The sequence below is a fragment of the Saimiri boliviensis genome, chromosome 20 (genome assembly GCF_048565385.1).
Source record: "Saimiri boliviensis isolate mSaiBol1 chromosome 20, mSaiBol1.pri, whole genome shotgun sequence".
Lineage (NCBI taxonomy): Eukaryota > Metazoa > Chordata > Mammalia > Primates > Cebidae > Saimiri > Saimiri boliviensis.
This window is the reverse complement of record NC_133468.1, coordinates 22,953,261-22,980,138: the sequence shown is the minus strand read 5'-3', so window position 1 is coordinate 22,980,138 and position 26,878 is coordinate 22,953,261. Positions and strand designations below refer to the sequence as shown.

Here is a 26,878-nt window from a genome sequence, read left to right as displayed (position 1 = left end):
CATTTACCATTTTGCTTTTACTTTTTAAACCAATAATATACTCTGGATCAGGAAAAAAATTGGATTCAAATCCCACCCATGCCACTTACTCGCTATGGACATTGGGCATGTATCTTAAATGCTCTGAGCTTAGTTTCCTCATCTGTAACATCAGAGCAGTAAGATCCACCACCTAGGGTTGTTGAAAAGGTTATGTGTACAAGTGTGAAAATGGTGGGTAACATACAATAGGAGCTCAATATGTAGTAGCTCTAATGGTTTTATAGATGTTATAATACTTAATAATTTTTATACACTTCTCATTTGATGAGAGCCTTGTTCTTCTCCATCAGTGTTCCACAGTGAAGCTTAAGAGGGGTGGGTGGGAAATTTGAGCATCATTGAATGAGGACTCAAATAATTAGAATGTTAATACAGGCAAGAGCCCTTGGAGACCAGAGCAACTGTCCTGCTCATTCTACAGGAAGAGAAATAGATGCCCAGAGGAACAAAGCGATTTGCCTGAGATCACAAACCAGGGTGATGGAAGTCTGCTATTGATACCTTGTTCAATTATTTTTCTAGGTAACTTTTCTTTAAAACAAAGTTCATCTTCTGCTGTTCATAGAAGTTTCTCTGCATTCCTGCATTCTCTCTGTAAAAGGAGAAACTGGGTTAGGGATGGGTCAGAGAAACTATGCCTTGAAGAAGTGTTTATTCCATCTCTTGGTATGTAAACACAGCAACAGTGACCGACACTGATTCCTATCAGTGAGTAAGGGCTCATTAATACAGTCAGTGGGGGATCCTGGAGATAAAGAGGTTCAAGGAACAGTGCCTTGCCCTCAGGGAACTTTACAACTATTAAGACAACATCAAGCTTATTTGAAAACCAAACATGGCCCCAAAAATATGTGGCAGTTTTAAAAATAATCATGCCTTTTAATGTCATTGGCTCATTTTCATTACAACAACCCTAAGAGATGGCCACTATCCTTGCATCTGTTTTACATATTAGAAAACTAAGGTTTATATAGATTTTTTTGGTGACTCTTCCAAAGTTATACAGCTGATGAGCAGAAAAGCTAGGTTTGAATTCAGGTATGTCTGCCTCCAGCACCTATGCCCTTTCACCAGATGCTAACAGAGGTGTGATGCATTTCCACTTTAACCCATTTGTTTTGAGACAAAGAGAAGGATAAAACCTGATAGGGTATTCCAGAACAGTTTGCAATCATTTGATATTTTATTCATCCACTCATTCATTCATCCATTCATTTATTTCTTGCTTACTAAGTGCCTTAAGAATCTGAACACCAAAGTTAGGCAGCCTGGGTTCGAATCCTGACTCTAACACTCACTTGCTAAGAAGGTGACTTACCTTCTCTGTGCCTCAGTTTCCTCATTAGTGTAAAAAGAATAATAGTCTCTACCTTGTGGGCTATTGTGAGATTTAAATTAATATGTAAAAGCACTTACATGTAGAGCTATGTAATTGCCACTTGTGCTGCTGCTGCTGCTACTGAGCTGTATGTTTGGTGATCGGTGTTTTAATGGAAAGAATCAGCAGTCTTGGATTCTGCTTTAGTTTTGCCACCTAATTTAATGAGTCACTTGGTTACAGACAAATTATCTTTGAAGTTTCTCCACCTCCAATTTTCTATTTTGTTTTAATATTAATATTATTTTTAATTTTTTGGAGACAGGATTTGGCTCTGTCACCCAGGCTGGAATGCAGTAGCATAATCACAGCTCACTCAGTCTCAAATGCTTGAGCTCAAGTGATACTCCCACCTCAGCCTCCTGAGTAGCTGGGACTGCAGGTATGCACCACTATGCTCAGCAAATCTTTGTTTTAACTTCTTTTAGAGGCAGGATCTCACTATATTGCCCAGGCTGGAGTACAGTGGTGCAGTCATAGCTCACTGCAGCCTCAACTTCCTGGCCTCAAGTGATCCTCCTACCTCTGCCTCCCAAGTAGCTGGGAACAACAGTATCCACCACTACATTCACCTATTTTGTTTAAACAGTTTTTTTTAGAGACAAGGTACCACTATGTTGTCCAGCTTTAACCTCCTGGCCTCAAGTGACCCTCCTGCCTCAGCCTCCTGAGTAGCTGAAATTACAGGCACAGGCCACTGTGCCTGTCCCACTTCCATGTTTTAAGGTTTAGAGGAGTCTGTTTTCTCTCCTCTCCTCATTACAAATGTGGTAACTGATCTTAAAAATAGAGTATTTTTGTTGTTGTTGAGATGGAGTCTCTCTCTGTCACCCAGGCTGGAGTGCAGTGGCATGATCTTGGCTCACTGCAACCTCTGCCTCCTGGGTTCAAGTGATTCTCCTGCGTCAGCTTCCAGAGTAGCTGTAATTATAGGCACACGCCACCAAGCCTGGCTAATTTTTGTATTTTTAGTAGGAACGGGGCTTGACCATGTTGGCCAGGCTGGTCTTGAACTCCTGACCTCAAGTGATCTACCCAACTCGGCCTCCCAAAGTGCTTGGATTACAGGCGTGAGCGACCGCACCTGGCCACTAAAAGCAGAGTCTTTATAAGCGAGCAGCTCATATAAAAAATATCCTATTTTATTCCAATAGACAGGAAAAGTGAGGCCAATGCATTTCCTATCTTGCGTTTCTCTAAGTGTGATCCTTAGGCCACTCACATTAGAACCATCTGGGCTGTTGGTTAAAAATACAGATTCTTGGGCCTCCACCCCAAACTACTAAATTACAGCATCTGATAGTAGAGCCTGGATAAGTAATTACCTGTTTAATATGAATCTCGGGTGATTCTTATGGGAACTCATGTTTGAAAACCACTGGACAAGAGAGGAGAGAAAAAGAACCCCAACGTTGAGTCAGGTACACTAGCGTAGGATTCTCAAAGTTGAATGTGCACATCAGTTAGTTGAGTATCTTGTTAAAATGCAGATTCAGATTCACAAGATCTGAGGTAGGGCCCAAGAGTCTGCATTTCTTTTCTTTTCTTTCTTTCTTTTTTTTTTTTTTTTTTTTTGAGACAGAGTCTCACTCTGTTGCTCAGGCTGGAGTACAGTGGCCCGATCTCAGCTCACTGCAGCCTCTACTTCCCAGGTTCAAGAGATTCTCTTGCCTCTCATGCCTCAGCCTCTCAAGTAGCTGGAATTATAGGTGTGCACCACTACGCCCACCTGATTTTTAAAATTTTTTTATTTTTAGTAGAGATAGGGTTTCGCCATGTTGGCCAGGCTGGCGTTGAACTCCTGACTTCAAGTGATCCACCTGCCTTGGCCTCCTAAAGTGTTGAGATTACAGGTGTGAGCCACTGTGCCCAGCCCAAAAGTCTACATTTCTAACAACCTTCCAGGGGATGCCAAATCTGTGGGTCCACAGACCATATTTTGAGTAGCTAGACTTTGGAGCCCCACTCATGAGCTGCAGAACCTTGGAAAAAGTATTTACCTTTTCTTATATCCAGTTTATTTATCTATGAAGAGGGATAAATGGAATGCCTACATCACAGAATTGTTAGTTGGATTAAACAAAATAATGTATATGAAGCTGCTTGTCCCAGCACCAAGCATATGGGAAGCTATAAAAGGTCCTCTGGATAAATATGACTGTAATAAAAGTTCTATTGACTTACACTCTCATGGGGTGCGATGCTGGGAATGTGCATTTTTAACTGAAATCTGGAGGTGATTCTAATGCACAAGAAAGTCGATAAACCTGCACTCTGCCCCTGCCAAGGACAGGAAAAATCCCCAACCTGATCTGAGTTCCCTAAATCCCACTGGCATCTGGTTAGAAAATGTTCGATTCAGGAAGCAATGTAGTAGTACCTTCAATAAAGCTGCAGCTCCCCAAACAGCACAAGTAATGAGAGCTTTGCGAGGCAGCTTTCATTACTTTCAAGCAGAGGTCCGTGGAAAGGTGCCTATTCCCGAGAGTGTCAGAGATGAACCTAAATCATCAAATACATGAGCATGAAAACTTAATCCTACTATGAAGCACATGCACTGGGAGATAAAAACGAGAGGCACCTGGAACGGAATGCTGAGTCATAGGCTCTCGATGGAAGGAGGCTCCTATGGGAGAGAAAACCATTTATAAAACAAACCATTTCCCTTTCCCTCTGGCTATAAACTGACCTGGATTTAGATTCTGAGGCTTTCATTTATTATGTTTGGGAAATGCAATTCAACAAATCTCTACTGAGTATCTATCGTGCCAGGCATTGCATGCGTTAGGTACAGGGACTCAAGAATAGCAGGACTGTGTATATTCCTGGTGTGGTGGTGGTGGGTGATAAGTACCTGTACTAATGAATGAATGAAACTATTTTAGATTTCGATAAAGGATAGGGAGGGAGTAAGCAAAGATATACAATAGAAAGACACAGAGTGAGACTGTATTTGGAGAGGATCCGGGAAAGCCTCTAAAGAGATGATAATTTAGCTAAGGCTCCAGCATGAGCATGAATTGGCTCTTCAGAGATGGAATTCTGGAAGAGCATGCCAGGAGGAAGGAACAACACGTGTGAGGACTCTGAAGAGGTAAAGGGCTCCTGGTTTGTTGGAATAACTGAAGGAAAACTAACATGGCTGGGGATTGTGTGTTGGGGGATGATGGAGGGAAGGGGTGGTGGCCTCAAATGAGGTTGAAGGGATGTCAGATAATGATGGATAACACTTCTTAAGGACTTTTGTGTGCCAGGGGCTGTTCTAAATGCCTTTCTTGTAATACCTCTTCTAATGCTCAAGAGGAAGGACAGGAAAAATCCCCAGCCTGATTCAAGTTGTCATATCTACAACAACTCTAATTACATCCATTTTACAGATGATGAAGCTGAGGCTCAGAATAGTTAAGCACAGTCAAAATCAGGTAAGACCTAGCCTACTAGGAGTTACAATACGATGTCTGTTCCCTGCAAAGTGAGATCAGAAAAGTTAATCTGGGGACCCTTGCCCCAATGCTTTGCTTTTTCTACTTCCCTCTCCTTATGCTTTTGGTGCTATTACCTTCCCACCCGCCATCCTCATTCCCAAGTTCCCACCCTTGTCATTCCTACAGAATATTAGAAAGAAGCTGAAAGACTGAAAACCATAGCGGTAGGTATTCTTTTGCTCATTTGATCACTGTGCATAGTGTTTAGTGCACTGTGAACAGTGTTTATGCACTATGTTTAGCAAAACAACATTTAAGTTTTGCTAAAAATTTTTCTCTTTATTTATAATGACATTTAATAAAGATTGATTCAAGGCAGCATGGCACAGTGTTTAAAGATAAGAAGTCAGGTTGAGCAGGTTTGAATGTCAGTTTTGCTGTTCACATGTGTCCTTTAGCCTAAGGAGCTGTCAGGTATAGGATACAGTATGGAAGTCATAAAAATGGGTCAGAAGAGACATACTACGCTCAAAAATGTTCTTCTGTTGTGAGAGTCTCTTTATTCCAGAAATGTTAAAATGTGAGGGGGACTAAGCATCATGTTTTAAAACCGAGGAACCACCATGTGACAGTGGGAAGATGCCTCTAAACCTCCAGCTTCTTATCTGTAAAACGGATGCAGTCACACTCACCTTGCTGGGTTATGTGAGCTGTTCTAGATCTGTGAACACAGGCAGATGAAGTATGTGCTTCAGGTCCTAGCAAGAAAGAGAAGGAAAATGTGAAAAGTTCAGCTTTGATGCATGACTTCCGAATTTTGTAATGACACATCAGGAAAGGAGCTATTTTTCAAAATGCATGAGAATTTTAATTATTTAATTTAGCATGTATAGTATTTCTTATGTTGAATATGGTTGAGGGGTACGGTGAAATCTTTTCTGTGCCCATGTCTACTAGAAGTCTTATCTGAGCCTTGTTGAGAAGAATAAATGAAATAATGTATGGTGGATATTTAACACAGTGCCCAGTATATATCAAGGGCTGTGCAAATATAATTTTCATCATTACTACTCCAGGTTGGGTCTTGGGTTCTCTGCTGGGGAGAAAGGAAAAGCCATGAGTAGGTGACAATCTAATTTGTCACCCAAACTGGGGCAGTTTTGAGAATGCAAGAAGGTGTTAATTAAACAACAATGATGGGCACTAACTGGGACTGTCATGGGCAAGCCAGGGTGTGTAGTTTCTGTAGCCACAAAGTCCAGAAATTTACTAGCTAATGGAGCATTATTAACAAACCCTACTGACCCTCCCCTCATTTCCTGGGATTCAAAGTCTCTCGGAGGCATGGACAATAATCTACCCATCTGAGATTTCTCTACTGAAGTTAAAGCTTCACATAACAAAAGATCTTGCCTTGCCCATTTTTTTGTAATACAATTTTTTTTTTCAAAAAAATTCAGCAGCCATGAGGATACTGTTCTCTGTGATGTAAGTGAAACTCCTCTCTCATCTAGGGAGAAAATACTTACATTCTAAATTATAATGTCACAATGAGTTTCAGACTCCACTAACCTGGGATTTATATTAACTTGGACAGAGCCTGGAACTGATACTCCCTTTTGCATTAGCTATTAGTAAATTACATTTTTAAAAAGGCACTTTTTTTCCCAATGCGCATTGAAGAGAAGGCTAGATACAGTGTTTAGAAGGTGTTAAAACTACATGGTAATAATCTAGTTAGAGTGCTTACTATGTCACAAGCTAGGCTTTTTATGTGTATTAATTGATCTAATTCTCTGGACAGCCCTGTAAAGTTGGTACAAACGCAGGAAGGTGAGGCCTGGAAAGACTTGCTTTATTTTGCACAATTAATAAGAAAACTATGGAGCCCAAACACAACCTACTATTGTCTACTATATCTCAAGAAAAAGAAACTATTTTACTTACAGATAATTGACATGAGAGGTATCAGACTTATCCAGGGGATGCAGAAGAAATAAAACAACATGTAGCTCAAATTTTACCTTTACTATGAAGCCCAGAGAACATTGGACATTAGTTTATGTTCTCATGTTAAGTTTCTCAGTTTTGCCTTCCCCCTTGACTTTGAGCATTGTATTGTTTTATGCACATTTGCCACACTTGGCATTTCACACATTGCCTGGCACTCATGTCAGTGCTCACTCATTGGTTATGTTTGTTGTGGGCTGTCTCTGTGGCAGGTGCTATGCTACATGCCAGTGATAAGCAATGAAGAAGACTCACATGGTTCTTGCCCTTACTGAGCTCATCAGTGTCACATGACGCACATCCGGTCTGCGGCTGCGGCGCCCCACATCACCGGAAGCAGTGTGAAATAACAGCAGAAGTAGGAAGAAAGGCAAAGCACTATAACCATTACTACACAGTACAAGGGTCCCCATACACCCCCAAATGTACAGCAACATAATGGCCCCTATAACCTCCCTTTGCCCAAAAGTCTCCCCCTACATTACTACACACCGTGTTTTCCCTATTATAAGACCCTGTCTTATATTAATTTTACCCCCAAAAGACGGGGGCTATCTTATTTTTAGGAGGTGTCTTATAATAGGGGAAACATGCAGCAGTGGGCTTCCCACAGAAGAGGCCCACCGCTGCTGCAGATGTCCAGGACGCTGTATACACAGTGTCACAGGCTGATCACCGCCATCCCTGTAGACAGCACTGGAGGCGGTGCTGGGCCTGTGACACTGGATACCGCTGTCTGGGACAGTGGAGGCAGCAGCGCTGGCTGTGAAGGGTGTCACACCTTGCATAGTCCAGCCCTCCAACGGTCTGAGGGGCAGTGAACTGGCCCCCTGTGTAAAAGTTTGGGGACCCCTGACCTAAGGTCTAAGAGCAAGTGTTTGGTGAGGAGCTGTGACAGTCAACACAGTCACCTCATAAAAAGGTTAGGGCTCACTAAGTAAGTGGCATAACACTCCTTTTGAAGCCCTGGTGTCCTGAGGAAGAGAGACAGCTATTTCCTCTGCTCTCATTAAGGACTTAAGCCTTCTTCATATTGAAGAGCTTCCATAAACAAAAGTAGAGATTACTGGATATTCCCACAAAAATTGTTTTTGTAACTGAAAAGTGTCTGTATAGAGGAGAGCTCTTGGTGTTGGCAATTGGCATAAAAAATACTCCCCCCTGAGGCCCGGGGGGTGGCCAGAGGGCCAGGTTAGATTCCCAAGTAGCATGGGATTATTCTTCCTGGATTAACTTCATTCTAGGAGATGAGTCTTGAACTTGTGGAAGTAAGCCTCCACCTCAAACTTCTGATCCACCACTGAGTTTGTACTGTATAGTATTGTCTCTCCAGGCAGCTTTGGGTCTCTCTTGAATTAGAAATGCATGCTTGATTTATCTTTTCCAGGTGGCAGCACACTATTATTCTTGGGTTGCTCTTGCCTTATGAAACCTGTTTTATATTCCCCCAAATGCAAGATTATGGAGAACCTCTGGAATCTTCCAGAGAATGCGGGATGACACTAGATGGTTCTTCCTAACAAGTCCTTTGTAAACATTGTTATATATCTTTTAGGCTCAAGCAAGTCCTCCATCTTTGTCTCTGAGAACTGCCCTGTCCTTTGGCTGCCATGTCTATAAAAGGGGACCTTTGCCTTCCAGGTGGCCATGGTGTGAACATATCCCCTAAAATTCATGTGTTGGAAAGTTAATCCCCAGTCCAACACTGTTGGAAGCGGGGATCTGCAAGAAGTGATAAGGTCATGAGGCTCTGCCTCATGAACATAATAATGTTGTTATTGTGGGAGTGAGATCCTGATAGTGTGAGCTTTGCCTATTTCTTCTCTTTCTTTGTCTCTCTTCCCTTTCACCTTCTGTCATGGAATGATGCAGCAAGAAGGCCTTCACCGGGTTTGAGCTCCTTGACCTTGGACCTCCCAGCCTACAGAACTATAAGCAATTAATCTCTATTCTTTATAAATTACCCAGTCTCAGGTATTCTGTCATAGCACAAAATAGACTAAGACACTGGCCAAGGCTGATTGGATGAGGTATGAACAAGTGACTCAATGTGAGCCAGTCAGATTCTGTCCTGAAAGCTTGACACAGAGATTTGGAGATGCCAATCCTTTCCCTGTTGGCTACTAGAAAAAAAGACATTGAACTCTAGATCTGTGCTGTCTGGTTTGGTGGCCACTAAACACTGGCCATCTGAAATGTGACCAATCCAAATTGAAATATAAGTGTAAACTACACATTGGACTTTGAAGACTTAATATAAAGAAAAAAATTAGAATGCTATCTCATTAACTTTTTATATTAAATTACATGTTAAATGATATTATAAATATATAGATTAAAATATATTTCTATTATTAATTTTTCTTAATTTGGCTTCTTTTAAATGTGGCTACTAGATACAAAATGTATAATTAAATTTGAGACTCACATATGTATATCCATCAGAATGTGCAGCTCTTGATCTTGTCCCATGTGCCTGGAAAAAGAGAAAACCAATTTAGAGAGAAAGAAGAATGAAGCAAATGGTCAGAGAGACGCAGCTACAAATGAACATGTGGCTCTGAAGGGAGTTAGAGGAGAGAAAGAAAGAAAATAAAGAGAAGGGTTTCGGGTAGATGGGGGGGTACAGAAGAGTTAGAATAAAGACAGAAGTTAAATGACAGAAAGATTCTTCCTGGGTTTCTGATGACATTTCATTTCTTGGTTTCAGTCCATGGAGAGGACTGTCAGCATTTCCTATCACTGGGTTTCAAGAGACACCTCCATGCTCTTATATAATACATTCTCCTTTTTTTGGCTTAAGTGTATTTGAGTTTGCTTGCGACTAAAATATATACTTCTTCTGCTTCTAAGACATAATGATCAATAGATTGCTGAAATATAAGAAGGTTAAAGAGTCTAGATATCATGATACAGTGTAGGGCGGATGTCTGGTGCACATGCTACCACTTTCTTATCCCATAGTGTATGAGACAATGTCTCATAGTGTATGAGACAATCACAGCCCTATACATGACGTTAGAATATTTTTCAATCCTAGATCTTTGGCCAGCCACCACCACCAATAGGCAAAACGTACAATTACATTTGACACTCACATACATATTTCCATCGGAATGTGCAGCTCTTGATCTTGTCCCATGTGCCTGGAGAAATGGCATATGAGGAAAACTCTATTTGTTGTTCCTGGGAAAAATCACTGAGGTAGATGTCATAGAGACATTGGTCTCTGGTCTTGCTGAGACATGAATTTGTTTTGCCTTTAGTTAAATCATTTTCCTTCTCTGAACCTCAGTTACTTATTTTATAAAATGGCAATAATAATCATAACCCCACAGGGTTGTTGTGAGAAACAGATATAGTAATAGAAATGAAAGCCCTTGGGAAATAGAAACACAGGTGTGAGCTGCTATTTCTAACTGAAGCCCTTAGCATTCAGAGCCAAGTTAGGTCACGCCTCCTTTGAATTTAGCCTCAAGACTAAGGAGAAGGGTCCTACCATAAGTACCTAGGCTGTGGAAGCAATTCCCAGTAACTCTAGCAAATGAAATGAGGTTGTTTCTAGAAGCCAGAATTTCATGTCTTCTTGTTTGATTTTATTTTCTGCACGGGGAATGTTGGCACTAAGAGGCAGGACTGACAAGGAAGATTTTGGGAAATGACTCATTTGGAATTTGTTGAAGGAGTCTGAAACTGGTGAGACTTCAGCCTTGGGAACAACAACAAAAAATGTGTGTGTGTGTGTGTGTGTGTGTGTGTGTGTATGTCTCCCTAAGTTCTGTGCTGTCCCTGCAGCATGTAGAAAGCAGTTTTCAGGGAGCAAGGGCACAGTATAACTGGTTCTGGGCTAACGCAAGTGATATTTTTTCTTCGGTGGTTACAATGTTTGTTGAAGGGACAGGACTATGGATTCAGGCAAATGAAATCTATCCATAATTATTGCAAGAATGGAGGGCAGGCAGTTTTTATTTCAAAGGGCTTTTTCTGCTTGCCTGAGAAATGTAATCAGACTTACAAAATTATGTAATTTAATTTAAAGTTCTGAAAAAATATGCCCACCACAGCTACAATGCACTGCTTTCCTTCTTCAAGGCCAAAGGAGACTATCATTGTGTCAATTTCTGAATTATTTACATGGCCAAAGAAATGTATCTTTCAAATACTGTCCATCTTTCCATGTCCTGGATTCAACAGCCTCTTATCCTAAGAGAAGCCATAAATTAACACAGCGGATAATTCTGATAGTACCTAACAGTTATGTGGCACTTAAAATTTGCCTCACACTGTCCTAAGCACTTTGCATATATTCATTTAATTTAATCCACACAACAACCCAAACAGGTAGGGACTATTATTATCCTCATTTTATAGATAAAGAAACCGAGGCAAAGAGAGATTAGGTAATTTGCCCACAATCCCACAGCTGGTAAGCAAAAGAGGTCATAATCTTAATGACTCTGTGAAGACCTCGGTCACTAGACAGGGAGAAGTAAATTCCAAAGTGGTTATGAAGGAAGGATCAGTTATACTCAGATCAGAAATAGCAGTGCAGAATGGAAAAGGAAGATGGAAAAGGAAGTCAGTGACCATACAGCCCTCCTGACTTATTTTAGAAATGAGGAAACTAAAGTTCAGAAAGGTTACGTGAATTGCTCAAGGTCATGTAGAGAGAAGTCACAGAGCCAAGGAGAAAATTCAAGTTTCCTGACTCCTGTTCTATTGCCAATCCAATGATTTCCTCACTCTCTGTGGGCCTGAGGGTTAAGTCCTGCCCAAAGGCTGCTCACAAACTTGCATCTTATGTCTGATAGGATACTTCCTGTTCCTTTGCTTTGGCTAATCTTTCCTGAAAAGGGTGAACTGAGGTCCCCATCTTGGAGTCCAAATGCCGTTTTAGACTTTCCTGTTTTATCTGGCATTGCCCTCAGTCCCCCCTTCACATGCCCATCAGGTTGCTTTTCTCACAGCACTACTTGACAATTCACCCCTCCTCTATGTTCTCTAGGGCATACTTGTAGGTATAGAGGGCCACATTCCTGGGCCACAGTGATTGGTGCAGAGTTATGTATGAGACCCCAGCTGAGTCAATGACATTTGATCCTGAACCTTAGCAAAGAGTAAAAGGTTATTATAGAAGCCTGGCGGTTCACCTGAGACCCTGTCTAGGAACAAGCAACACAGTGGCAAGCAGCACCAACAGGGAGAAAGAAGAAATTTCCAACAACATTGAACCACCTAGGGGCTTCTCAATTGTGTCACCAATATAGTCTATTTTTCTGCTGAAGACAAACTGAGTTGGATTTTTAAGAACTTAAAACCAAACAACTCTGAGAATATTCCCTGTTTTAAAACAGGGATATGTTGGTATTTTCTCAAGTTTGTTCCCAGGCTTTCCACTAATTGAATGAATATTGAGTATGCACCATAAGTAAGTATGGATAACAAAGACCAATAAAGGTGAATAGGGAGCAGTTCTTTCCCTTAAAGGCTTAATGGCCTAGTAGTGAAGCCAAGACTCACATATATTGCCTATCACGCAAAGCAGAACATAAGGAGTATCCTGAGAAAGATGCAGACTGTACACTGTGAAGATACAAAGGAGGAAGAGCAGAGTGAAACATTTCTTACAGTATACAGGATTTGAGATCAATTTTGAAGATTGGGGAGGAACAAGGAGACTTTCAGACAAAGAAGCCAACATAAATTAAAATGTAGAAATGGCAACTTTCTGCAAGCAAAAAGGGAATAAATTGATAGTCTAGCTTATTTGGAGTGTATATTTAAAGAGAAAGAGAAGCAGGAAATTAAATTTGTTGTGTTCAATAAGGTACAATGTGGACATATTAATATTATATTGAAGTCTTCCTACCTAGAATGGACAGTTGTATGTGCAACACGTTAAATATTTTTTGAATGAATGAGTGAATGTTTCCGTTTTCCCCACTACACAGAAGCTCTGCAAAGGCAGGAAGCTTGTTCATCTTGGTCTGTTTTATCTCTAGTTCCTAGCACAATGTCTAGCACAGAGTGGATACTCAATAAATATTTATTGAACAAGTGAATGAATATCATAGACATTTTTCAATCTCAGACCAAGGACTTTGTCCCTAACCAAGCAGATATAGTAGAGTCCTCAAAGATTTTCAGGAAAACCCAATCTTTAAAGAGAACCTGCTATATGTCATCCCCTCTGCAGATGTGTAAAGGATCAGGAGTTGCTTTAGGAAGAAAGACTAGGTAGTAGTGAAGAGGAAAGAAGATAAATTGGAGTGAGAATCAGCTAACATCACCACTAACCCATACTGAACGTTGTTTAAACCTAGTCTTAAAGAGAGTGTTATGAGAATGAAAAACAGAGAACAGCTGTGGAAGTAAAATGTCAGGATGTGGTACCAGTCACAGAAAAGAAGCGGGAGGAGGATCTGATTAATGTTGTGGCAAATTGTATTGTCCACAAATAAATACAACATGATCTTCTTTCCCACCACATAATAAAGCAGGTTCTACTGTTCTTGGTTCTGAGCGGGCTAATCATTTGTGAGTAACCAAGAGAATATGGTGGAAGTGATATTACATGACTTCTGATGGAAAGTCACAGGAAGTGACTCTACTTCTGTCTTGCTGTCTGGAATAATTTCACCCTTGAACCTTCAGTCACAATGTAAAAAGCCTGACAGTCCAGAGGCAATCATGCTGTAAGGAAGCCCAAACTTTCCACCCATGGAGAGGCCATAAAGGGAGGCCCTGTGACCACATTTGGAGGTAGGAGGGCAGGGAGAGAGAGAGAATGCCTTGAACAGACCAAATACATGCAGCCCCTCTTACTGTTTCAGCACCACACTCATTAATAGACCACAGGGAAGAACCATCCAGCTGAGCACTTCCTGAATTTCTGACCCACAGAAACCATGAGAGATAATAGATGTATTCAGTTCTGCTCATGGTGAGTGTAGGCTTACAAGTGGTCCTGCAGATGTGATATCAAGCTGTCTGTTGGATATATGGGTCTAGCATGTGCACAACAATAGCAACAATTTCCCTAGAGAATATGCCCAGAAATTGAATTGCTAGGTCATAAGATATGCATATCCTTTTCCTTTTATGATAATGCCAGTTTGTTTTCCAGAGCAGCTGTTTCAATTGTCACTCCCAGGAGCCAAGTATGAGTGTTCCTGTTGCTCCACTTCCTTGACAACATTTTATTTGATCACATTTCTTAACATTTACTAATCATGTGGATGCAAAGTGGTGGTTTTAATTATTCACAAGCCTAGTCTGTTTAGGCCAGAGGTTGTAAGCCAGCTGTGCCTGGCTGGATGAAGTCTTCAGTCTGGATGTCATCCACAGAAGTAAACTTGAGAGACATTTGAAAAAGGTGCTTCTGGAAGCCATAGGAATAGGTGGAGTTGTCAAAGCAGAGAATGTGGCCAGAAGAAAGCAGGCTCAGGGCCACATGTGGTTGGATGTGGAAGAGGTGTAAATGGAAGATATGTATATAGATGTTGCCCAATGTAAAAATAAGTGGTTATGATAATTATTAGTTGGTTCATCTGTTTATTGTCTGCCTTCATCAGGTCCATAAGCTAAGGGATCAATTCTGTTTTTCTGCATTGATAAGTGCATTAATCAGGCTTGCTAATCTAACAAGCTACCCAATCATCTCAGCGGCTTTCAGCAACAAGCATTTATTTTTTCACCCTTGTAACACTCAGATCAGCTGTGGTACTGTTCTGGGCAGCATTCTGCTCCATGTATCTTTCTCATTCTAAGTCTGGTGGAGAGAACAGCCTTTGTCTGGGACATGCAGTTCTTAGCAAAGAGGGGAGAAGTAAAACATCTACAGAAGCTGGCAATGCCTCTTAAAGCTTCTGCCTAGATGTGGCTCATATCATGCCTGTTCTAATTGTATTGGCCAAAGCTTAACACATGGTCAAGGCCAAAGTAATCCCCAGAAAGCACAGCAAGTTGCATGTCAATGAGTGAATGTGGGTGGTGAATAATTGCAAGCAATAACTCACATCTTCATTTAAAGTAACCCCAGTGCCTAGCACAATCACTTGCACTTACATCATAAAAGCAGGCTATGCCATACTTTCAACCTTTTTTTCATGGAAAAATTTTCAGACACCTGTGTGAGTCATGGATCCTGAAAGACAATTCGTCTACCTGTAGTTCCAGGACATTCTATTCTGCATGCATCTCCTGAACCCCACCCCTCTTTGCTTGCTAGTTTCACTTAGAGCTCTTATAGTGGGAGCTGTTTGGTATAAGGTTATGCTCCTTGCTGGGCTCCTGGCAAATCAAAAAGCTGCAAAGATGACAGCAACTATAAAATCCATGTGCATGTGTGGTAAGGAACAAGCCATTCTCCACATCTTTTGCTTGGAGCCAGGTCAGGCCACATTCTTCCAGGGCACGGAGATAGCATTGCCAAACTGACTGTGGATAGGAAGGGATTTCAGATGAGGAGAAAAGGGAGTGGGGTCCCTTCTGAAAATGCTGGTGTGGTATAATTTGCAAATATTCATGCAAGCCATGCTTGTTAGCTTTTTTATTTTTAATCCAAACTAATGAAAAACTGAAGGGAAACAAGATGTTCCATGAGATTTAGCCAAACACTAAATAGGTCTTGTGGACTCTGACTGCAAAATTAGTTATAGAGGGCTTTTGGCAAAAACCATTATTGAAATTAAAATACTGCTTGCCCGTTCCTAAAAAGTGTTGGTGCCAATTGTTTAAGTCTCTAGTGGGCTATTGCCAGAGGCCCTGTTGCTGTCCCATTCATAATTACCTAAGAGACAAAAATTTTTAAAAAGTTTAACTGTAGCATATGAGCTGTGCTTAGTTGGGGTTTCTGGCCAAGGCACCAAGGATCAAACAGCAAGGGCAGAAAATTTTAAGTTAGATTCTGAAATATTTGTATGTCTATGTGGTATATGTGTATGTGTGGGTATATGTACACATATATACACCCATATATAGATACATGGAAATGGCATAGAGAGGCAACAATTTGTGAATTGGAAACCACAAGAAAAGCAATCATTGAATGGTTATAATACTTTCTTTCATGGAGCTGAGCAGATCACATGAATTTGTCTAGCTTTAATATCTGAAAATATTTTGGGTAATGAACTCTGATCCTCTGAGTGTCTGGTCTTAACCTCTGGTCCTTCAGCATGGGCAGAAGGGAAACATTTGAACTTAATATTCTCTTTCTTCTAATGGATTGTAGTTTAGTAGAATGTTTTGTTCATATAGCAAGAGCCTGTGGGTTAAATGCAGTTTGTTTTGTTTTGACATTTAGATTTCATACATCATTCTGGCTTGCTTGCCAACCATCTTGAAAATTGGGTGGAAGTATGAACTCAGACTTTTTCCTCATTGCAGGCAAGCTTTCCAAAGTTAATGCATTATGCTCCACACTGAGTTTCTTTCCATCCCTCTGAGCAGGTTAAGCTGTTTGCATGCTTGGGGTCCTTCCAGGGCTGTTCCCTCTACCTGGTATGTTCTTTTCTCCTTTCCTGGCTAACTTCACCGACCTCAACTTAATTGTTCCTTCTACAGAGGACTTTTGTAACCCTTCATATTCCTTCCTCCCTATTTCATCTAAGCTATATTCCTCCTCCATTATGTTCCCAGAGCATCCTGTTCTTTTCACCATTTATACATCTCTATTTACTTATTTGATTGTTTAATGTTGTCTCTCCCACCACACTGTGAGGACAGGAGCCATATCTGATTTGTCATAGTATCCTCAGCATCTAGCTGAATATCTGGCATATGGATGCTCTGTAAATAGTTGCTGAATGAATAAAGGTTACACTAACAACGGGTATGTAATATCTAGGATTGTTTCACATTAGAGATGAGAAGATCTTAGAGACCTTAGAAGAAAGATCTTACTTAGAAGGCTATAACTGACCCTTCAAGACACCATATCCATGTTCATTGGTAACACTTTAGTTACTTTTATTCTGTTTCTGTGATTATGCCAAAGTTTATCTGTTCTTTTAATTGGCATTTGATTTGTTTCCAGTCTGTTGCCATAGTAAATAATGCAGTTATGAACATTCTTGTATGTTCTTTATATGTTATATGTTTCTTTGTGTACATTTGCAATAACTTCCCTGGAGAATATGCCAAAAATGGAATTGCTAGGTAATAAGATATGAATGTCCTTATCTTTACGCAATAATGCCAATTTGTGTTCCAGAGCAGCTGTTTCAGTCGTCATTCCCAGCAGCTGAATATGAGTGTTCCTGTTGCTCCACGTCCTTGGCAACATCTGATTTGATCAGATTTGTTAACATTTGCTAATTACATGGCCACAAAATAGTGGCTTTAATTTTTCACAAGTTTAATCTTACAACAGAGGTTGTAAGCCTGTTGATTTAAGCTGATGATGTAAGCTGTTGATGACTGGATGAGGTCTGCAGTCTGGATGCCATCCACAGACCTAAAGAGTGTTTTATGAGCCTAAAAATGGAATTAGTTGCCAACATTTAAAAACTGGAAGATTTCACTTAGGAAGCTGGATCTCTGTATTTTCTTGGGGAATAAAAATCACGACACAGGGCTGATATTCACACAGGATGACAACTGACAGTAGTTGAGTAGCAGCTGCCTCTGCCTGTGAGGTGGGAGATGTGCTTTGGAACTGGCCACAGTAAACCTGCACCTTTTGGTTATCTTAGTTTCTCGGCTCCTGTAGGCTTTTAAATTGTCTGCCCTGCTTAGAGCCTTCATGAAACAGAAAAAGGCTTCAAAAGTAGATTGGTGGTAGGTGGGCACGTCCCCTACTCATGTTTGACCCAGGAACAGCCCTGCCCAACAGAGCGCTGGACACCTGGCTTCCAGATAAAGACTAAGACAGCTGCTGGGCTCAGGGCTTCCTCCCTAAAACCTGTCCATACTCTTCCTCAGATGTGATCTCCCTTACTCTGAGCTTCCTTAGCCCCTTTGTCTGTACTCCTTCTGTGCCCTTTATTTCTTCTTGCCATCATTATAGTTATCATGTCCTTGTCCCCTTTCCTGTATTTTGCTGAAAACTCTCTGAGGTTTGGGACCATATGTTTATGTGCTTGGCTTTTTGTTGTTTGTGTAACTTTTTATTTGTGGTCCTTCACAGTGCTTTAAAGTGGAGATTTGCACATGGAAGTTTCCTATTCATTCAACAAACATTTACTAAGTGCTCATATGTCAGACATGGTGCAATGCACTCAGAATAAGAGATACTATTCATGGCCCTCAAGGATATGACAGAACCCTGAGGGAAAGAACACATTTGTTCATTTATTCATTTATTAAAACCACAAACATATACTGAGTACTTACTTTAGGCCAGATACTGTGCTAGTTGCTGGGAAGCAAAACCAGACAATATCCCTTGCCTCATTGTACTTACAGACTACACATGTTCAGTTGCCTGGGATTTAAGAAGTTGGTCTAGCCTGGGAGTTAGGCTTGGGAGGGCAGGGTGAGACTTGAGATTGAAGGGTGGGTAGAAGCATTAGATGATGGAGAAAGGTGGAAAAGAATGTTTGTTCCATGCCCAAACAGAAGAGTCAGCACATCTGAATGCTTTACGGTGGGAGAGAGGAGGCCCAGCTCCCTATCTAGGAAGAAGAGTCCATGTGGCTGGAGCCTACAGTGTTAGGTGCTGGGTAGTGGGAGATGAGGCTGGAGATGTGGATAATGGCCAGATTCCAATAGAAATAAGTACAATAAAGTTTTTTGGTCTAAAATGGAGGTGAGTACGTTGAGCCACTCAGTTATTGATTGGATTAATGCACAGAGAAGTGATTATACGGATAACTGTTCTAGAAACATAGCATCTAATAGAGAAGATGGATAGGATGTCTAATAGACATGCTAATATTGTTGTGTAATCAGGAAGGGGTAGAATGGGTGTTGAACACTTCAGAGACCTGCAAACTCTATACTTTTTAGCACTAGCTATAGTAAGAAGAATCCTGTGAGCTTGGAGATTTATTTATTTTTTTCTTTCTTTCTTTATTTTTTTTGAGACGGAGTTTCGCTCTTGTTACCCAGGCTGGAGTGCAATGGCGCGATCTCAGCTCACCGCAACCTCCGCCTCCTGGGTTTAGGCAATTCTCCTGCCTCAGCCTCCCTAGTAGCTGGGATTACAGGCACGTGCCACCATGGCCAGCTAATTTTTTGTATTTTAAGTAGAGACGGGGTTTCACCATGTTGACCAGGATGGTCTCGATCTCTTGACCTTGTGATCCACCCGCCTCGGCCTCCCAAAGTGCTGGGATTACAGGCTTGAGCCACTGCACCCGGCCTGAGCTTGGAGATTTATCAAAGAAGGGTGGCTCTTCCCTCTCAAGCCTGACTGGAAAAGGAGTGGTTTTCCTCGGGCTTCCACAGTCCCAGAAAAGAGGAGGATTGTTGCCAGTGGAGGATTAGCTGAAATAGGTCCATAATGAGCCAGCCCCGAGTCATTTACAGCACTTAGCACTTAACTGTGAGGAGCAAGCCTTACTTCCTAAGCTCCTACCTCACCGGTATAGCTCAAGGTTTTCCAGGCCAACAATCCTAATGAGTACATTTTTCCTTCCTCACTCTCTGCTGCACTGAGGCTGACTGAAAGCTTCCTGCCCCTGTGTTGATATTCTAGGCCATGCCAATTGCAGGACTTTCTAAGGCACGCAATTGAAACTTAAAGCATCCTTGGTGAAAGCTCCCCTTCTACCCAATGCCACCCTTAAGAGTGGAGGAACTTTTCCCTCACAGAGTTTATCATCGATCTCTGAAAATTGTAGCTAGGAAATGTGAGACCCTGCTGCCCTTTGGGTGTTTGTTTTGTTGTTGCTGCCAATTAATCAGGTGTTAAGAGGAGAAGTCTCTGTCACTCAGTGCTGGGTGCTTCCTCTATCACTTTGCTTGCTTTGTACCTTTGCCTGCAATGTCGTCCCTCCTTTCTCTTCTTTTGTGGATGAAAGCATTTGCTTCCATCTCTGATCCTCTGATAAATCATTGCATTTTAACTAGAATTTCATTATAGCTCTGCTATTTATTTTATGACTATCTTTTATTTCATGTAATCGGTAATACTATTTTGATCAATTAATATTTAGTTATATAATATTTCCTTTTACATTTAATTTTAGGAACAAAAAATTAACGATCAAGTCAATAATAGTCTAGGAGATTCATGGCTCAATATAATATCATCAGGGTGAAACACAAACGACTGATTCGAAAATCTGTGGGTTGATGATTAGAAGGGACCAGGTTCTGTACATACCAGTTCTGCCATTAAGTAGATATGCAACCTTGGAAATTCATTTCCTTGCATTTTCTGATCTATAAAGCAACTGAGTTGGACAAGGGAGAATTTCATGATTCTGTCTAGCTTACGTGTTCAGACAATTGGTTGGGGAAGGTGTCAGAAAATTCTCCTTGATGGTGGTGGTGGTGGAGGGCTGTCTTGGCGTGGAAGAACCTGCTTTGCAGAAAGGTGGGCAGCATTGAGGCTGAACAGAGGCATCATGGCTGAGACATGTAGAGTGTATTTATTCCCTGAACATATTTATTCATGTACACTAGCCCCAGGTTGCCATCATCGTTTTAGGACTGAAAATGGTCATTTCAGACACCCAAACTTGGAATTGGCAAGTAAATTGACACCAACATGTGGTCAATCCAGATGCTTCCTTATTTCCCCTGATTTCCTTCCTTGATGACCTTGGAAAAATAACATTTTCACCCTTTTAAAGAAAATGCCTTAGGTGGGTACAACTCTATTTCCTGTCTATTATGCCAAGAACTATCATTTACCAAGCTTTTAGCATGTACCACGCACTCTGCAAAGCACTTTAAGCATATTACATTGCTTAATCTTGCAACAATTTGAAGAGGAAGATATCGCTATTATCCCTGTTTTACAATGAGGAAACTAGGGCTCAGACAGCTTGAGTGATTTGCTCAAGGTCAAATAACTTGTAAGAGGTAGAAATGGTATTCAAATATCTGTCTGTTGGATTCCAAAGCCTATCTTCTGAAACCCTTAAGTCATGCATTGTTAGCATTTTTCATATCAGTTTTTTAAAATGTTAAAGCAAAAATCAAGGAGTCAAAGGTTAAAAATTGAGTTTCTTTTTTAACTTAAATGCATTCAAGAAATGTTAACAGAATGAAATACTATCAGGTTATTAAAATAACAAGCACCTGGGCCATGCCAATGCATGAAAACGTTTATATGAAATACCATTGGTGAAAACCAGTGTCAAGGGGAAGGTACATACTAATTGCAACTCTGCTAAAGCATTTTCAATATACATTGGTGAAGGCTGTACAGAACTTGAAGGATACAGATTGTTCAGATTTTAATGTGTTTTAGATTTTTTTTCTGTAAGTTATTTAATTCCTAAATATACAAAGAAGGAGTAAGTTGTTTTTCATTTTGTTTTGTTTCAAGTAAACTGGAAATAATTTCTTAAAGGATTCCAGCCATGGCTAGACCTCTAGACTGACACATCCTGACCCACCTAAAGTGTTTAGTGAGCGAGTGACTCCTGTCTGAGACCAGACTGAATTAACAATCTCTCCTGAACTTCTCAGTCCCTTGTTGTTTTGAATAAATGCTGTTGATTCAGAATTTGGGGAGAAGATTCCCCTTCCCAGAAGCTAATAAACATTTTGGGTAACCAACCTCAAAAAAAGTGCACACGTGCACATGCATGTGGTACTTTACCAGCAATTATGGTGGAGGCATGAGCCCCTGGGCAGGTGAAGCACGCTACTAAGGAAACTCCTTCTGAAGACCCAGATTGGATAGTTGGAATCAAGTCAGAGGGAACCTGAAAGGGTTTGGTCTCAAGGCAAGCAGGCAGAGCTGTTCATCCTGGCGGCCTCTGCCACTGGTGAGGCCTTGAGGGTTTTATAAAGGGATTCTGTGACTGTTTCATCTTCAGAACCACTTTCTGGCTGGACAGAGGAAATGATGCTCTGATTTTAAAATGCAGATTCTGGAGCCAGTGGCTGGGATTCATATGCCAAGATTTTTATGTATCACACATGTAAAAGTGGGCATGTCACTTAATTTTTCGAAGCCTCTGTCTCTTCTGTAAAGTAGAGATGATAATGATGATGGTAAAGAGGACTTTGGGTACCTCACTGGCTGGCTGCAAAAATTCAATGATACATGTTGTGTAGGCACTTAGCACAATGCCTGTCACAGAGAAAATTCTGAGTAAATGATAACACATTTGCTTAAGGTAATATAGCTAGTAGTGATCAGGGTTGAGCCCTTATCTCAGATCATTTGCCAACTCCAAATCTGTCTCTTTATTACAAATTATAATGCATTCATTTATTCAATTTCTACCTATCTACTATATATAATTATGTAGCCATATATAATTATATATTTTTCCTTTTTTTCTCCTTTCACATAAATTAAGCATTTCTCAGAGAAATCAGTAACCTGATCAGGAAGTATTTCTGTCAAGTCTTATTTCATAGCAAGATTAAAAGTTATTTCTTAAGATATACTGGGAAATTTTTGTCATTTAATCAAGGACTTCGCTGTATGCCTACGTGGGATAAAGCTTGCCAATAACTTATGTAAAATTGCTGGTGATTAGTCCAGCCCCATTTCTGCCATGCTGCCCTTGCTCTCTCCAATAGCTTCTTTCCCTATCCTGCCCCCTCAGTGACTACAACGTGGATTCCTCCCCAGACTCTTACCTTTCAGAGCTCAGTTCCAATATTGAATCCTCCATCTTTCCTCCCCTCTCCCCTGACCTCGGTCTTTCTCCCATCTCCACCAAGCTAGCAGTTGCTCTGCTGTAAGTTCTCACAAAATTGGATTCTTTCCCTTTATTGCGCTTATCTCTGTTTGTAAATAATTTGGGGGATTATTTGATTCATATCTCTTTTCCTCATCAGATTATAATGGACAGGAAAACAGGGCCTGGATGTTACATGTCCACTCTTGTGCTTAACTTTTTGTTGAAGAAACAAATAAGTGATTTTGTTTGGGCACCGACTCTGTGCATGGCCCCTAATACATGCTCTCATCCTTAGAGCAAATTTTCCGGCCAGCAGCATTTTCTTTTTTCTATACTCCAAGGAAGAGGAGGGTCAGAGAGGATAAATAACCTGCCTCGGATTTCAGGGTAGGTAAATGACAGAGACTCTGCTGCCTCTGTGATTTCTCTGGAGGCCCAGGGACCCTCAGACAGTGAAAGGCAAGAGCCTGCAAACCCCTGGAGGCCTGGAAGCAGGATTCACGGAGTTCTTTCCCCAGAGAGCAGCAGTCAGCTTGCGAGTCAATTAGCAGAGCAATCATCGGAAATCAAGTCCCTGACTAATGAGGAGCCTGAAATTGAGATGTCACTTGTAATCTCTTTTCTCTTAGACTATCTGGATCAAAATTCCAAGGTATTAAGGAATCATTTTAATTTTTCTTGGGGAAATCTGAACACTTCAATGTTAAAAAAAAAATCTCATTGGGGAGAAAGGTGAAATGGGTTTCAGTATTAACTTCTTAATGATTTTTGAAGTATGCAGATCTTGCTGGAGCAGACATGCACAAATGGATGATTTCGTGTCCCTTTAAAATCTGGGATGGCTCAGAGGCTATAAAAATAAAGTTCTAAACAAGTTCATCCTGGCCAAGGCTGGGTAACCATTCGGATTGGACCACAATATCTAATTGGCTCAGCCACAGAGGATCAATGCTGTTCTTCAATTGGTGAACTTCTTATATGGAGATTAAATGGAATCATGAGATTGTAATTAGTTGTAATTATAGAAATAGTGTCTTCTGGTTTTGTCTCTTTGCTGAGATAATTGCTTGGGATGGCTTTGGAATAACTTGTTTCTGAGATTGGGAAGGGCTCTGAAAAGGAAGTTTTCCAGTCAGCTCTCAAATACCCCACTTATACCCTCAAACAAAAAATGAGTTGCTTTTAGGATGATTCATTTCAAAGGCTTTTTATTTCTTCTCCCTTAAGCTGAAGCCATTTGGCCCTGCAGGCATTTGGAGAAGCAAGGAGGCCAGCTACAGGTACAAAACAGCTTCATCGCTGATGGAGGGACACCATGCCCAAGGTGGGAATGGCAATAATAATGAAATAGACCAGAGAAACATCCATTCCCTTGGAAAAGCCAGGAGTAAGAACCTACTGCTCTCACACCAGGCCCTTGGCATGCCCACTTTTGTGCTCTTTTCCATTTATGGGGTTTTAATATTACTACCAGGAGGGTAAATTACTACCAGGAGGTCTGGAGCACATCCACTACAGGAGACTGGTTTTACTCTTCCATTTCCCATCCAATTGCCAAGTTTCATTATTCTACTATTTCCTTCCACTCGGTAAGAGAATTCTTTGGTGACAATATCCACTGTGTCACTCTTTTTGTAAGTCCATTCTCTAAAAAGATGTAATGTAACATCAACCCGGTCAGGTCTGTGCATGGAAAAACCTAGATATCACTTACGCAAAGCAAAAGTACACTCTTTGTCTGATTCTCGGCCCTGTAGAGGTTTAGAAACATAGAAGATGGGGTAAGAGTGCATTTGCAGCTTAGCTTGGAGCCCTCTGGAAGGAAGATCTGTCTTGTGAGGTTTCTATTCCTCAGAAGTGATAATAACAAGCAACAATTATATAGCAGTTACTCCGTTCCAGTCACTCAACAGATTTTCATTACGTGCACACTATTGTCAGCACCATTTAAGTCACTGCGAAGAAGGCCAGAAAACCAGTACTGACCCCTGTCCCTGCCCTGGTGATGCTTATATTGCAACGGGAAGCTGGGCTGAAGTGTTTGAAGTTCTGCACACTAGGAAGGGAATTCGATTTGCTGGGTGGTTCTGGGAATTACAGGGAAGAGAGAGTGGAAACTACAGGGAGATTAGTTTGGATGGATGGGATTAAGTCACCTGTGCAAATCCTATGGCCCCCACCCTCCATCTACCGAGTCAGAACCTCTGAGGATAAGACCCAGCAAGGCAGATTTCACAAACTCTACACTGATTACTACGTGCACTAAAGTTTGAGAACCACTGGATTTGACATAAAGAGATTACTCTGCCCAGTGGTGTTTTCCAACAGCAAAGTGAGCTGCCACTGCTGGTGGCATGGCATTCTCCATTGCTGGGTGTGTGCAAACAATGACCACTTGAAACAGAAGGAATCAGAGTGTGGATTTCAGCATTTCTCAGGCACGTTTAATGATGAAATACTTTTATAATTATGAGGTACTGACAGGATGTCAATAGGTGGTTGTAAAATAGTGGACAATTGTGCACTATAGTCTATTGCAAAAAATACTCCCAAATGAAATAATTGCTGCTGGAAATTGTTAAAAGTTGTTCTTATGCTTTATAACAAACAAAACAAATTACAGCAATAAGATCATTTTAATTTATTAATACATCAGTGTATAGATTACTAAAATAAATAGCCTCCTCTGTTTCCCCTGCCTCCTGTCCCCCACCCCAGAAATACCTATGACTGTATTAAAGGTGGAAAAACCAAATGCTCTGATATTCCTTCCAATCTGGGACAATACACTTAGCAAAAATTATATTTGAAATCTCTTTGCCCTTTTCTGTGACTTCTCTAGCTCTCCATCACTTTCTTTTCCTCTTTTCTGGGCAATACTCCACCCTTGCCTCCAAGCTCCCTAGAACCTAGGTATCATATCTTCATCTCTCTCTCCCACCAGAATCTTCCCTTTCTTCTGTGTCTTTGCTCCCAGGAGACTCATGTTCAGTCCTAAACCTATCCACCCTTCTCAGCCCAGTGCTTGTTCCCTCAGAGTGCAGTGCAGCCATCTGCTCAGGAATCTGTGCTGATGGGATAGCAGTTGTTAATGAGTTACTTGTTCATCTCTTGGGTAACCTGTTTGCTTTTTAACTGGAGCCTTCTAGGGCCAGTGCCTGTGAAGGGAAGAGCTTTAGAAAGTCAGCCTGAGGGAGGGGCACTGTGTGGAGGGAATTTGTTGGTCAAGTCCAAAGTTGATCTGTCTAGTATTTTCCAGGTCTCTGGAGCTCCAACTGCCTCCAGAACTGAAATCAAAAGGGAAACATAACCACCAGCTTGGCCTGAATTTGATACGGGTTGCAGAAGAGAGAACGTTCTTGCCACACTTCTGTTACTCAGGCAGTCTCAGTTAGCTACCTCCTTGGGGTTATAATTCTGTTGGCTTTTTTTCCCCAGTTGGTCCAGCGTTATATGTAAAATTTCAGTGCTGCAAAAGAAATAGCACTTGAAGATAAATCCTCTCAGCAAGGCAGTTTACTTCTATAGAAGTGTGCAGCTCATGGATGGAGCAATGGTGACCACACATTTGGACAAGGGAGGAAAAAGGGTGCTTATGCCTGATGGGGGTTGCCCCTGTTGCTCTGTCATTCCCTTATTGGCTAGGGTTAGACCACACAAGCTAGATTCATCCTGATTCACTATTTTAAAGAGAGCAGGGGTCCGAGCTGCAGTGGCAGGGTGGGTGGTTTGGTGGGAAGGGTAGTTGTGGGTGGGTCAGACCAGGTAGCCAGAGGTGACCTAGGTCAAAGAAGGTGACCAGAGCAGGTGACTGGAGCAGGTGATGGAAGCAAGTGACTGGGATGAGTCCGGATGGAGCCTAGGGGCTAGGGGAACAAATGTGAACTACTGATTAGAACCGGTGGAGAAGGTTGTTTACTGGAACTGCAAGGAAGTTAAACTTTAAAATAGAGAATTAAAGAAGAGAGCTGAACATACCTATGTATAGATTCTTTGAAGAGAAACTTGGGGTTCACTATATCTAACATCAGGAAGGGAAATGACATTATGAAGGCAGGAAGACAGGAGTACTTTCCTCTGCTTTTCCCATGATCTCTGCATGTGAATTGAGATCTGTTTACTGTCACTTATTACCACCCCCTGCTGCCCCTTGGTATTTTGGCCTCATTTACAGTGGGAATTAACATGGTCTAGAGGCAGCTTGCTGGGTTCCTTTGTGATAATCTAAAAATAAACAAAGCCCAAAGGATCCATTCCTTCTT

The 26,878-nt window shown here is 41.2% G+C and overlaps 1 protein-coding gene across 7 annotated transcripts in view; it reads left to right on the top strand.

Annotated features, from left to right (window-relative positions):
* Positions 1-26,878, top strand: part of UBLCP1 (ubiquitin like domain containing CTD phosphatase 1) — a 261,529-nt gene that overhangs the window by 228,005 nt on the left and 6,646 nt on the right. The gene's annotated exons all lie outside the window — the stretch shown is intronic.